This window comes from Gallus gallus, chromosome 1, assembly GCF_016699485.2.
Source record: "Gallus gallus isolate bGalGal1 chromosome 1, bGalGal1.mat.broiler.GRCg7b, whole genome shotgun sequence".
Classification (NCBI taxonomy): domain Eukaryota; kingdom Metazoa; phylum Chordata; class Aves; order Galliformes; family Phasianidae; genus Gallus; species Gallus gallus.
In genome coordinates this window covers 95,447,168-95,463,222 of record NC_052532.1, presented here as the reverse complement: position 1 = coordinate 95,463,222, position 16,055 = coordinate 95,447,168, and positions in this window count along the sequence as shown.

The following is a 16,055-nucleotide window of genomic DNA, read 5'->3' as shown; positions in this document are numbered from 1 at the left end:
TTCTAAAAAAGAATGGTGAAGCTGAACTAGTGTTGGGAAGATTACACTTTTAGTCTACAGTTTTCAGAGGGTAAAATTGAATCTGGCTATTTACAAATCATACTTATTTCTTTTGTAAAATTATAAAGCTTTCCATGCAGACAACCTTTTCTTTTTTAAGCCAGTACACCTATTGAATAATTTGCCATAACTTTCCACTGCAACAAAAAAAGACTTTAATTAGTTGTGGTCATGAAAAATACAGAGAGAAATATTTCAAAAATTCAGTTTGCTTTTTAAAAGATTAGGGTCTAAACCTAGCCAATTCATGCTCTTTCAAACCACCCACATTACCTAATGTATAAGACTTTTGTTTTATTCTTTCCTTTTACATTGTTTTTCTTCTACTGGACTCTTGACATTAAGCTCAAGCAGTGCTGCTGCTAACACATGGCACAATTGGGAATCTTTCAGGAATTGAAATTACAATTGCCTACAATTGTAAGAAAAGATGAAAATATTTTGAAATGTACTAAACTTTTTTTTTTAAAGCGTAGGTATACCGTGACTTTTACAAAAGTGAAACAATGACAGACGAATATGGCTTTCTAATTGTTCAGTTGTTCTTTGTTGTGAGAATGGAGAAATCTCCCTCTTAAACGAACAGATTTGCCCAGTATACACAGCCATTGGAGAAGCAAAAAGAAAGTCAAGCTGCTCAATAATACATACATCTTCATATCTTCTGTCTTCCCTTCACGTTACCACCAGGCTCTGTTTATTTATCTACCAACATTTTTTGAGGGTTAGCAAAGTGTTGGTTCATTCCCTATCAGCTTAGTGGGCAATAGATCTACTTTTCTCCATTACTAATGCATGGAGATTTACAGTAAGTAAAGCAGGAATACAAAAAATCTACTCCCAAGAAGTTTACCTTCCTTTCCATCAATTAAAGTAGATTTTAGTAAGTGAATGGATGTAATAGAGAGCATAACATTAAAGAGGTTTTAAAGGTCTGCAAAAATTCCAGTCAGATATATATCAAATTAATGTGTTTTTTTTTTCCTCCTCTCCTGTGGACAATGTGTAGGCAGCACCTGGAGAGCTGCCAACAGGCTCTAACTGACAGACAAAAATGAACCTCTGAGCCAGGGGAGCCAATGTTTGTCTACATCTACATTTATTCTTAATGGTTTGTTAAAAACCTACCATTTAGCAAACGCCACAGATACAGAACACTCAAAATGAGGGGAATTCAAACTTTATCTGGCACTCCCCTTTACTATACTGCTTGAACTTGTCTGTAGCACTCACGTTCAAGCATGGATATACCAGGACATGAAATTGGTAGCAAAAATTCAAAACGAACATTTTAGTAAAAGTTCAGGCAAGACAGAAGATATACATTGAAGATACAGCAAGGACTGCACCTGGTACTTCAGCTTATGGGTAAGCAGATTTCAACACGGAAAATCTGCAACAAAATAAATTGAATTGAGTGATGAAAATAATGCAAAAAGACATCCCCTGGGGGAAACTTTTAGGCTGTGAAAATGACACCAGGCTTCCAGGAGATACAATCACTCCTTGAAGGTGTACATGGAAAGTTACCCTACCAAGGCAATTTTCTGTAGTTTTATCCTTAAACTACATCTGAGGTCCTGAATTTGGGGAAAGCTGTGAGTAGTGTTTGCCACATGGGCAGCTCCAGTTCTGGGCTCATCCCCCCTCCTTCTCTGGAGCAACCACAGGTCACTGACTTCAGGAGTAAGCTGAAAAGATTATCTTTTCCCCTGAGCAGCAGAAATGACCAAATGCTGTGAAATGCAAGAGCTGGGACTGAAAAAGCTGTGATATATAGTAGGCTACTTATTTCTCTTTTACATTTATATTCATTAATCACAGGGTGTATCAGAAAAGCCCAGTATCTAGGACAGGTGCATTGAATATCATACACAACTCCAGCCAAATAAATATTTCAGAAAATTGGAACACCAACAGTCAGCAAGCAATTAAAAAGGAAGGACAAATGACTGAAAATGTGCTATTTGGACAAGAATTGACTGAAAAGAAAGGCATAGATAAAGTAGTAGATGTGTGTTAATGGAATAACCAACAAACATTTATAGGGAGCAAGCATCTAGGAAGAAGACAATTATACTTTCTCAGATTGCCTTAAATAACAATAGAGGTAATATATTTAGAGATCATTATTAATTAAAAACTCCTTCATTTTTGAGCAGTAGAGCACTAAGATATTTCTCTACAAACACCAAAGAGTTAAGGTATGAGAGCATAGAAAAGATCTTATTATAAATTGAGATTTATATTAATTAGTTCAAAACCTAATGCACCAACTGTGCTATGAAACCAAGAAAATGTTAGAGATGGATATGCTATATCTGAGAGTTGAGAAGTGCTGCTGCCCAAGCACTTTCTATTTGCTGAAAATAAGGATCTTCTAATGACTGCACATCATTACAATATCCGGAGTACAGATGCAATTCTCTCAGTGCTAGTTCACCACATTTTACAGCCACATAAGTTTTAAGACCTAAGAAGAGGTAACACATTATTGCATGGTGAAACAGAACAGAGTCCCTAAAAAAAGTTTTATAACTGATTAATTAAAATACAACAGAGAAAAAGATTTAAAATGCACAAGAAGCCTTTGATATAGACCCACACAAAATTAAGACCTTTGATGTGGTTCCACACTGCATTCTCTTCTCTAAATCTGAGAGATTTGGATTTGAAAATTGGACCATACAGTGGATAAGGAACTGACTAGATGGCTGCTGCCAGAGAGTTGTGGTCAATAGCTGAATGTCTAGGTGGAGGCGAGCAAGGAGTGGTGTCCTTCAGGGTGTAATCTTGGAACTGGTGCCCTTTAACATTTTTGTTAATGACAAAGATAGTGGGATCAGGAAGGGATGCCACTCAAAGGTACATGGGAAGATAATGAGGTTCAACAAGGTCAGGTGCAAGATCTGAGCTAGGGCAGATCCCCCCCCGTGGAGGATTTGAGGGTTTTGGTAGACAAAAATCTGGCCATGAACCAGCAGTGTACTCTTGCAGCCCAGAAGGACAATTATATCCTGGGCTGCATCAAAAGAAGGGTAGCCAACAGGATGAGGGAGGGGAGATCATCCCCATCTGCTCTGTCCCTGTGAGGCTTCATCTGGAGTACTGTGTCCAGGCCTGGGGCCCCCACACTGTGAGAAAGTTGTAGAGCTGTTGGAGGGGGGCTCCAGAGAACGACCATGAAGATGATCAGAGGGCTGTAGCACCTCTCCTATTAAGAAAGGTTGAGCAAGTTGGGGTTGTTCAGCATGGAAAAGAGATGGCTCTGGAAACACCTCATTGCAGCCTTCTAGTACTTGAAGGGAGCTTATAATCAGAAGGGGGAGTGACATTTTACACAGGCAGATAGTGTAAGGACAAGAGGGAGTAGTTTTAAACTTGAACAGGGGAGATTTAGATTAGATGGTAGGAAGAAATTCTTAGAGTGCAGAGGACACAGGCTGCCCAGAGAAGCTGTGGGTGCTCCATCCCTGGAGGTGCTCAAGGCCAGGTTAGATAGGGCCCTGGGCAGCCTGAGCTGGTGGGGGGGAGCCATGCCCATGACAGGGGGATGGAACTAAATGGTCTTAAAAGCCCCTTCCAAGCCAAGCCATTCTATGGTAAAAGAAGAAATTGAAGTTATAGCCAAACCATTTGACTTGAATATTCAACACTTGCATCAGATAAATAGAATTTATCAGATTTATGTTGCTAGAGAGTAGATAGTCAGTATTCTCAAGCATCAAGAGAACTTTCTCAGTAAAGAAGAAACAGTTTTCTTATTGAATCTCAACTGACTTGTGCTATTTTGCTGCCAACACAGACACAGACAACAGATTAGTAGAAGGAAGAATGCTTCTTTTATATATCTCAGGATAAAACGTGATCCATCATCCATGAACACACACTCTGCATCTTAGTTAAGATTGCCTCTTGCAACCATCTAGTACAGAATGTTTCCTGTTTTTGTGCCTCACTGGACACCCTGACACCTATTAGCGCTGTCTGGGCTTTTCTTTGTGCACAGTAAAGAAAATTTGGTTCAGCTTTAAGTGGAAATAGAGAAAAGCACATGCACAGAGATGCATAAGAAATGAACAGTGGATGGATAAAAATGATGGAAGAAAGAATGGGATATGCAGTGCATGGAGTTATGCTCTTCACGCTTCTTTTGTTTGTTTTTAACCTTGACAAACGTTATGATAGAAGATTCTACCATTTAATTCAGGTAAGTTCAATTTCTGACACGTTACCTTTGATCAGCTGACTCAGAAATTATCCTACTTCCATACATCAGTCATAGTCCTAAATGAACAGTCCACAGTTTCATCAGAATGTTCCTGTCTAGGTTGCTGTTGACTGTATATTAAATTACATAACTAACATAAATAACTATTACATAAAATAGCTAACATTAAATAACAAATGTCTACTCTTGAAGAATTACTAATTCTGACCAGTATAGCTTATTCTGAGAGTACACTAACATGCTTAAAATAAGAACTTATACAGAGAATGCACTGATAGTTTGTAATAACAGTGAGTTAACAGAGTCTTTTATCAAGGATTTAGGAAGATGTACTGTTAATGTTTGAGGAAGGAACTAAACAATTCTGAAGAATACTCTATAGAAGCTGATGTAGCAGGAAACCTTAAAGTCAACAGTATGTGTCAGCCTATAAATGGTATCTCAAGGGAAATAATGAAAAGTACCAACACATAATCCAGTCTAAAGACCCTGTAAATAATAAAAAGAAACAAACAAAAGATTCTACATTTTGAAACTATATTGGCCTAGTAGGGGCTTGGAGCAGATGAAGTAAATCAAGTTCAAACATCTTAGATCAAGACACTAGAAAGCTGAATTTCTAGTTTGTTATGTGAAATTATCACTTGCTAGCTCAAATATTTAAGCTCTTATTTTTTTTTTTTCCTCTCAGTTCAGAAATGTTAAGTTCTGTAGTCCATCAAACCAACTATCTCAGAGTTGCCACAGAAGCTAGAGGAACTCAGAAAGGAAGGAGAAAAAATTAAAATGAAATTAATGCAGGAAGATGAGATAAATCAAGTAGCAAAGTCAAGAGTAAATTATCGTAAGATCTTTTATCAAAAATGAATAAATTTTTCTACTTCAAGAGGAACCTATTAATTTTATTCCCCCACACCCCATTCCTTGCCATGACTGTAGTTCTAGCAGCATAATATGAAAATAGACTTATTAAGATTTGAAGTGTGTTTAACTCATCATAAGCACTGCAGTGCTTCCAAATTTAATTTAAAAATATATATAAATCAGGAGAACATAAAAGAGTTTGCACTTGGTAGTATTTAAGGGGAAAAAAAAAAACATTTTGAAGTAAAATGGAGCCAGGAAATAAATGGCATGGGCTGGATTTGACAATCACTGACAGCACTGTGGTTGCTTTCATTGACTTTAAATGAGGCTTGGGGATGTTCCCTATGGAGTAATTCTATGTTTTTCAAAAGACAAGATAGAGGAGGTCCAGCATGATTTAACACAAGTCAAGAAGAGAGATTCTTTGAACATCTATACCTCAATTCTGTATGAAAGTGAACTATCCAGTCCTGGTTAAAAAGGAAAATAAAATGAGAAGCATACAGCATATACTCAAGTTTAAGGCTTTTATCTCACTAACATCCCTCATTTACCACAAATCAAGCAAAATGCTATAATTGCTTTCTAGATTTGCCAAGGTGAAGCCATGGGACATGGAATCGCCTACTGGTGGTACGTAGTACATGAATCATTTTATAGTGGCTTGTACCATATGTACACTTTTTCAGTTTGGTTATTCACTGAAACACCATTCTGCTCTACAATCTCCCCCTCTTCCTTTTCTGAACTAATTCTTAGATGAAAGGCCAATTAAAATTTCCTTGGAATAAGGCTGTGTCTTGCTAAAATTAACTTGCAAGGAATCAGGAATACCTGCATACATGTGAAGATATAGAACCAAAGACCGCTACAATAAGAACAGACTTCAGGAAGTTCGTTGCAGTAGTTAACAAACACCCCATACTAACAGGCATAACATTGGCAGTGACTTCTGTGGACAGATCTTCTTGACAATAAAGTAATTAGGTAAGTCCAACTCAGACTGATAATACCAGAACAGTACTAGAAATGGTGAAGCCGAAGTAATCTAATTAAAGATGTAAGATCTGATAGAGGAAATTATTAGGAGATATATAGATATACATTAATTGGTTGACTGATATATAATTCAGGATATAGATAAACAAATTCAATTTCATAATCCATACCCAGTTTGATGAGGTAGGCTGAAACTTTTGAGGTGAGAATACTGAAAAAAAAACCTGACTGCTCAGCCCAGGTAACACCAAGCATGGGCATGCAGGTAGGACCTGGGGCAGCCCTGAATATGAAACAGCAGATGCAAAGGCACCACAGGTGCAGTGGTGGAGTGCAGTGCTGGAGGTGGCTGGACAAAATGGGTTCTTTAGTATCCCATGCCTTACAAGTGCTAGACCATAGACATGAATTAGAGACTGATACGAATCAAGTTGTTTCACCTGGAAGCCAAGCAGATGACTGAGGCTGACAAAAGGCAAAGAACCCACTATTAGTCAGTGCCTCATCTGTCCACTTCTCAGACAGGTGCCTACACCCACAGAATAAGAGACACCTTGGACACAGACAAGGACATTAAGTTAAAAGCATCATCAGGACACATGATCAAAAATGGGTCCTGGATGAGAAATTCTTCCGCACAGCTGTCACCTGCCCTGTGAGTCTATGGATCACTAGGGCAGAGAATCACGTTTTTCTGAGCCAATCCACATTTCAGTATTTCATATCATCCTCATCAGACTGGGGCCTGTATCACATTAACACCAACATCTCTAGCTGAAAAGCTCTTCCTTTCCTAACACAATTCAGATCTGACCCTTGGCAGAACTCATCCATCAGTTCTCTTCTGTTCTTCATCTGTTTCCAAATTAGTCTTGTTATCTTAGGTCAAAGGAAGTGTTTCTAGTACTACAAAACACTGTGATTTACTTCAATAACAAGTGATAAAAACTGCTAATATAATCTTTAAACATTTGTACTTTATTGGTGTGCTGAATGAGACAATAAATTCAATTATTCGCCCAGAGAGGAGGCACTGAGCTCTACTTAGACAGAAAAAAATATCCATTTTAGTTATTGCAGAATTTTTATGAAAACTGAAGGATGACTCTTCCTGGAGGACTAGAATGAGAATGACAGCTTTAATACATTTGCTTAACCCTCTTAAAGTTTTTCCAAGATAAATTTAAGCTTTAATGGAAGTTAAAATGTATTTATAAGTAATATTCTTTCTCTGGTATCAACTGAATACATAAACAGGGATTACTCTATAAGCAACAAATATATTTAAAGTCAGTATTTCCTAACTATTAAGCTGCAATCTGTACTCAGCAAGGTCAGAACCTGCTATTGTGCCAGAGAAGTTTGTCTCAGATTCTTTACAGTAAGTGTGAATTACTGGACTGCTGTTATTCAGCCAATGTACCTCTAAAAAATTCACATTAATGGGACTACTTCAACTGCCAAAGTATTGAATTCTACGTGAGATTTTCCAGTAAAAAAGAATATCATTTCCTCCCCAAACTCTTCTATAACGTTGTACTTAATACCTGGTACAGTGCTCCAGCCATTTACACGAGCTTTGGATTAACAAAGACGTAAATTTTCACCTAGGTTACCCAGTCATTTAAATAAAATTACATTTTTGCTTATGTTGACTAATATTGGCCATACAGGTATATTTGGTTTCAGTACAGCGCATAGATATCTACAGTAGCCATATTTAGCATATTTACACAGAAAAAGAGATGTTAACGCTGCATAAATCCATCAAGGTCTCATAACACAGTGCTAGAGAAAACACTGTCTGCATATCCCTATATATACACACACAACTTATGCATATTTGAATATGAAGTTTTGTTTAGTGACATGCATCACAATGTCCCCGATGTTACCGAAGATCCTACGTGTCAGTAAAATAGAACTTTGCACTAGTTCAAGGTGCTCCAACAAAAGGCTGTGCAACAGCAGGCAGAAAACTTATTTGCATGATGCTACACTTGCCTACACTTCTGCAATGGCACATCTGTACTTGGAACACTGGGACAGCATTGCCTATGCAGTCTTATTGTATAGTGACAAGACCACTGCTAGGGCTCAGCTGAACCCCATGGGCATAGGACTCATCCTGTATGTGGCTTTTACACCTGAGCTCCATGCTGATGACACTATCTTCCTCTCAAGCACTTAAAATCTGACAGGATATCACAGCACAAGAAAGCATATCCACATTTAATCTCCTCAGGTGTCAGGCAGCAGCTCCAGCAAGTCTGAAGGAGAATATCTGTTCCTCCCATGAATCCACAACAGTTCTCCCACACACTTTGTAGGATGGCCCCCATTCCTTAGCCCCCTGGTGCCTAGGTGATGTATGCTGCCATGGACTGAGCATGGGGAATACCAAGAAGTCTCACTTTTTCTGCTCTTATCTATGGGCAGTATGGGAACCAAGAGAGGTTGTGCATGACAGGAAAGAACAGCTAGATCCAAAACTCCACTGAGGAGTTGCTGGGAAACTGCAAGAAGGGCTGATACAGTAAGTACCACAGCACAATCATTTACATATATCAAACACCAAAACTGGTGTCTCTTTAATACTCTCCCTGATTACTGCATTTTCTAGAGCAATGGTAAAAGTACAGAAGAACATACACAAAATACTTGAAGAGCATCAGTGGTAGTATTTGGCCCATTTAACCCACAGGTAGGCTCTTCCTCAGTGCAATTGAATAAGGGAGCATTGCAAGATCTGGAAGCAGGGAATCCTTCTATCGACAAAGCACCATAAAGTATGTCATGAAAAATGAGCTCCAAGTGACAGATACTTGCCTATAAAATGAGACATACCACTTCTACTTCCCTTGTGCTATACCTTATGTGAACTTGTGGTTTGTAGCACAAGCAAATACCAATCTCAAACAAGACTGAGATTCAGTTTCTGGTTTTGAGTTTACAAATGTACAAATGGGAATGGTAACCCCTAGAGGCATTGGGATGGAGGAATAAGTTAGCCTCCACTATGTGCTTCTAAATTTAAAAATCTATATAAGTTCTTAACTTAAAAAAAAAAAAAAAGAAAGAAAACAACCTTCTGGGGCATGAGGACAAATTAGGGTCAGCTGGAAAAAAAAGAAAACTACAAGACCAAACTACAACTGCCATCCAAATGTCTTATTGGTAATAATTGTGTACTGAAGTATTACATATACTGTTTCAATTTATAAATCTGCATTTCAGATGAGAAGTGCAAAATAAGGTTTAGCAAATTAAAGATTTTGCTATGCACTGTTGTTTCTGTTATATTAGACAAGAACATTGTTTGCCTTAGTGAGCTGAAGAGCAATGACTAAAGACTGTTGTTATGCCAGAATGGCTGCATTAAGATAAGTGTAGAAAGAACTGTAGATTCACATCATCATTTCTGTGTAAGCATTTTCTGAAATGTTTCTGTATCTTTGTTTTGCAGTGCTACGTAAAGAACAGTGCTTAAGCCAAGTAATATGGATTGACAATAGTAAAGCCTTGTAAACTTAGGCCAATACCATTGTTTCTATTAAGCTACATCTGTGTTAGCAAATATTTTAGAACAGAAGATCAAAGCAGCTGATGCCATCCTCTTTGCATTGCTACTACTTATGGTACTCCACGTGTAATTTGAAGCCTTTTGGCAGGGACGCACATGAGATGTCTGTGGCAAGTCCTTGCAGGAGGCAGGGACCATGCATGGGCATATTAGGGTCTCAACAAATCACACATCCAAAAGGCATTTTGAGTGCTTTTGCAGAATAAACTGCTGTTTAGTTCAATTTCTAAGGAACAAACATTGTTTGCCCCAAAACAGCTCTCAGAACTGAGTTAGCGCACAGTAACTGGAGTTCCTCAGGCTACTCGCTTCAGAATTATTACCTCTCTGATCCAAATCATAGTTATAGACTCAGTCTCACAAACAGAAGCACCAAATCATTTGTAGCATATTTATCTTTCTGAACCATACTATCACTTTTTTGTTATCGCTTCTAAGAGGTTCAGGTCTTTCAGGAAGGGTGTCATTTGTATTATTACACATCATTTGATTCATTAAGCAGTGTCACTTACGGACATACTGTGCAGCAGTGGGCTGTTGGTGCTAACAATGTGACCTAGAGATGTAGAAAAGATACAAAGACTGATACAGAATACTGCTGAATGAGTGTTTAAAGAATAGAGTCCAACTATTCAAGTTGTTGTAACCAACAGGTATATCAACAGAAGATATAAAAGCAAGAACAGTTTCACTGCAGATATCTACTTGATATATTTGGATACTTACTCCTTCTCCACAGCTCCTTCTCTGCACAGATCCACATTATGCCCATCCCCAAGCAAGCCTGGCCTTCTCTTTAAGCAGGATTATCACTTAAATACCTACTACTGTCTCCTTGCATTTTCTGCCAGCAGAGACCACTGTGAAAGGATGAACACCTGATCGATATTAGAAAGAACCATCTGCATGATGTGATTTATGTTGCATACCCTTATTTGCATTGGCTATTCTGTTGTCTGAGTTCCTGCCATTGTACTTGTAATTCCTTGAGCGTATGGAGCACCTGTGTACTGATATGGGTACAGTGAAACTTCCTTGAATGGTAAGAGGATTTACATGATTATCTCCATCCAGCAGGTTGCAGCAGGATTCCCACCAAGTCTGACTCTTCCACTAGGCATGCAAGTAACCCTAGAAGGTGACATGTCTTCACAGACCCTTCAGACCTTCATGATTGATTTGCTTCCCCAGTATCCTACTACAAAAAGTTGTACATAGTGGCCTGTGGTGTGAGAGTCATCTGCCACATCAGCTTTTCAGAGAAGAGGTGCATGGGACACAAAAAGGAATCAGACTCCCCTAAATATATGCAAGAACATGCTAGAATTTGTTCACAGTGAAAATTCCTTACCAGCAACATGCAAGTATTACTCAGCAGATGACACAGAGAAGTTTAAGAAGTTGAAGAAATGGTTCATTTGCACATCTCTGATTGAAGCTTACATCTGTGCTGTTATAATAATTGCTGTGAGCACAATAGCAGAAACACTGCTATGAAGCTTTTCAGCTCAGACAAACCTGAAAGGAGGGGGGGGTTCACCATACTCAAGTAACAGAATTCATAGGACCTGGGGAAATTCAGAGTTAGGAGCTGGGCCCCTCATGATCTTTAAAGATAGGGTGAAATGGGGGCCAGTGCATTTATCTTTGCTGCAGTCCTCTCTGCCTCAGAGCACCAGAGAGATTTGGCTTTAGCAGAACTTTCAATGGGTCAAAAGCCTTGCAAATACTTCTACCAACATAGCCCTGCTAGGCAGTGGAAATTAGGGACAGGACACAAGGGCTGCTCGGCACACAGCTAAAAGCTTCCAGGACTAAACAAATAAAGTCCTGCAGGGAATGGTGTCAGGACTCCGTAAGGGTCACAAGCCCACATCAGCCAAAATAAACAGGAAGGTTCACAAGCTCTAGTCCAAAAAAAAAAAAAACCCAAATGCAAACAAGACAGGCTGAAAGCTGCATCTAGCATCAAAGCATGTCTTGGCTTGACACCCATCAAGGCTGCTAGTACAAAAGGTCAGTGTATTTAACTATTCATAGGAATGAATACCTATGAGTTACCTCCAACAAAACATCAGCAACTATCTTTCATGTTTAAATATCCTTGTACAGTGTCTTACATAACATGCTGTGTATCACCACTCCAGCTTAAACTGGGCTATTACAATCAGCCTGCGTAAAAAGTACACACTGCAAGACAAGAATTTCCTGAAGAGAGTTTCTGTAGCAGTACCAGACGTATAACTCAGGGATATTTGTTCCTGTCATGTTTCATACCAGAAATAACATGAAGATTTCTGAAAAAAAAAGTAACACTGTTTGTTTAGTGATGGAAGATTAGGACTCTTCTCCACTCTACCAGTACTTCAATCCAACAGTGAACTGGTTAAATTGATATGATAATAGCTTTTCTCACTTAATTTCTAGTTGTATGTCAATATCGCTTTAAATTCCTTTTAATATATGTGCTTAGTGATAGCATTTCTAGGGATGCATTAACCACTGATATCCTGTGCCAATTCCATCCACAGGAAGAGTGAGAAGAAAAACGTAAAAAAAAAAATGAAGGAAAAAGCTAATAATGCGCTAAATGAATACAATTTTTCCATTATCACTTCCAACCAGGTATCCCTATCTGAGCAGCTCGTGCTCAATTTGCTTAAAAATACTTAATTATACTACTAAATGATTCCTTGGGGTCATTGCTATGAAGGACACAGAATTACTGTGTTAATCCATGCATATACACTCCATTGCACTAGTCCAATAAGTCTGAGGAACAAGGACAGGTTTCTCTAGGCTGTTGAAAATTGGAAGGAAGAGTTAGTTCTGTGTCACAGCAGTTAGTTACACAGGACAACTAGAAAAAAAAAAACACATACATATTGGATACTATATTGCCACCCCCCCCCCCCCAGCAAGCTGAAGGATGATTAAGACACCTATAGCAAAGAACCCATTTTCAAGCTTTGGTTACATAAAACAACAGCTAGACCCCAGCTCACAACATAAAAATAAAAATAAAAAATAAAAGCAATTGCCTGAAAAACAAACTAACATTCTAACATTTAGATAGGTTGTGAAATACAGAAACACATAAAGAAAGTGTTGTTGGTTGAATACTACTGCAGTGAACAAGACAAGAAAACACTACAATGAAAGCAACACCTAATACACGGAAGGAACTTTCTACAAAAATAATGATTAGAATTTCATGCACTCTACAGAGCGGGTTCTCACTTTAGTTAATTTTCCATATCTCTACAAAGTATATTCATCTGATATAATATTAGTGTTTAACAGAGAATATACTTTTACAAAGCAATTTACATTAAAAACAACTTTTTTGAGTAGAAAAGTTTTTCTATACTTTTTTAAACAAATGTCTTCTACAGAAATAGTCACGTGTCAGCAAGTAGAGATTTATACAAAGAACAGGCCCAATATATATATATTTTTTAAAACCATGAAATAATCCGGATACATCAACTTTGTCTGGTCATTTGCAAAGATGGTACTTTAGCAGCAGGGTAACTAAAGCACCCCAGTTATCTTGCACTATAACTCAAGTTAACACAGGATACACTGAGTGCTTTTTGAAAGGCAGCTCAGGTTGAGTTTTACCTGCTTCAATTTTCTTCAATGAATTTCAAGAACTTCACCTAATTTCACACTGCCAGCCAGCTTAACAGGGAAAGTGAAAGCTGTGTGCACAAGCAAAACGGGAAAAGCAATTTATTCACCACTTGACATCAGGAAGACGTCCAGCCACTTCCTGGTTTGCCTTTGGGCAGTTTTTTGTCAGCTCTCCTGGCCATCCTCCCTCTTGCTGGAGTGGATGAAGGCAGGGAAGAAAACAAAGGCTTGACATTGTGCAAGCACTGCTCAGTAGTAGCCAAAGCACTGATACGTTATAAACACCATTTTAGCCACAATTCCAAAACACAGTACTATACGGCTGCTATGAAGAAAATGAATGTCATCCCAGACATATTCAGTACAGTAAGACAGCTAGCTTCACATGCCTAATTTCTTCTCAACGGTAAAAAGAGTAGAAAATATACCAAAGCCATTTCCTTCACTACAAAACACTCAAGCAGACTACTGGGAAGTGGAATAATAAAAAAAAAACTACTGTGGAGAAGACAGTATAACATCAAAGCACTTGCTGTTTAGTTTCTTCAGTGTTTACAGACATAACTATTTATCCTAAATGCACTCTATTTTCTTTCATAAACATCATACTTATCCTGAACAAAGCCTGAATATTCAGCCAATTAAATCTACATCATCTTATAGACTATACTTACTCTATACTTTTATACTGTGTTTTGTGAGGCATAGTCAGAAAAAGACAAGTAAGCTTAGAGGGAATTCCCTAAGTTTTTAAACAACACTGAAAATCATCTCAGAGTCAAATGGCATGAGCAATTAGTATTGCATCAATTTTAATACTCTCCTAATACCACAAGAAATGGTTGTCTTTGTCTTTTGAAGAGAGATTTCAGAAAAAGTTCAGTAAAACTTGGACCGCTTCCAGGGTTCAGAATAGCTTTATAAAAATGCAGAAACACTAGCTAAGCTGAGACCTATTATTTCAATGCCTGTAAGTTCTTACATTTTCTCTTAAATCATTTTAAGCTTTAATTTACCATGAACATCCACAACTTATTTATATTTACAGGGTACGTATTGTACTCATAGGCATGAAAAATATAATTTGTCTCATCTAATGAGTCATAATTAACTTTTGTTTTTACCTTTCCATAAGCAGAATATTTTAATATATTCAACTGAAGTTATTTTTATGCCAAGATTTATATAGTTCTTTTTAATAAAAGCAGTCATATGTCAGACTCTCATTATTACTGCAACTTGTTTTCAGTAAAGCAGAAATGAAAAGCCCACATAAAGGAAATATTGCATGAAGGAAAAAGTATTTCTCTAAACTAAGTAAATAAGACCAAAAGAATTCTAGATTTTTTAAGTTTTCATTGAATGCTTATGAAACTTTTAGAAAGGTGCAGTTTCTTTCCTCAAGAACTTTAGTAACACTCTGTCTTACTTAGACACACTCTAAGTAGTCTGAAAACTCAAAGAATTAAAAGTTTTTCTCCATCATAAGAGACAGTTCCCCATTACAGCAAATAATCCCCACTCCCCCTTTCAAAATGCTTGCAGCATATACTATGAGGTCTGAAAACATACGCATGCACAAAAATAGTCTTGGCAGAAAACCTTCTGTTAACCACAAGGAAGGTGTCACTTTCAGAGTGACTTTATAAAACTGGGATTCTACTTAATGGACTGTGAGAATAGGCAATGGCAGATACAGAAGCTTAAAACCAGTTTTAGATCACCTAAGAAAGGCAGAGGCCACAGTCCAATAATAAAAAAGGAATCACTTACCCCTTTCCAAGGATCAGGGCTCACCAAATACTCCAAAGAAAGCAACCTTGGAGCAGAGAAGCTTCCCTTGCAGCTGCAGGCCCTTAAATGAGGTTAGGGAGGGATGGAGCCAGTGTCCTTCCCTTCTTGTCACACAGGTGAATTGCTTCAACCTATGCTCCCACTGCTGGCTGTGTCCCTTCACCAGGTGCTCAATCACTTGTTCATGCTGTGACCTAACAGTTCCCATACAGGGACTTAGTAAGAAAATATATAAAACTCTGCTTTGTCTTTTTAGCAGTCGACCTAGAACGGCAAGAGTTAGGAAACATTAGTCAGTGAAGAAACTTTTAAACACTATATATTTAAATTAATCAAAATACAATTATGGAGGAAGACAATAACAGACTTCTATGCATCTGGAACGGAATAACTACATACAAGGAAAAGTTTTTGTTGTTCATTCAGATAACTCTTCACTACCTAATTAATAAAGCTATTTCTGCACATGATAATCAAGACTTTTAAATAAATAGGAACTTTATTTGTTTATCCACTGATGTGCAGTTGAGAAGAACCTGGGGTCATGAGAAAAATGAGGAAACCACAACTTATTCAGCTGCTTAAATCATCTTAATTTGAAAGCAGAATTGTGATTGACATAGTGATACAGAAAGTATCACCTTATATTATGTTCAAGTACCATACAACAGTTTACCTACTGTTTTCTTACTGTTTATACAGCTGGTCTCCCATTTTCAGAGGATTAGTTACAACACATTCCTGTCTCTCAGAAAACTTGGTTAAGAAACTCTTTACTAAATTGAATATAATGTGCAAGACAGATTTCATAGGAGAAAAACAAACAAAGATCAAACAGATTTTTCATTATAGCCTGTTTTTCAGAAATACTGATCAAGTTGATAT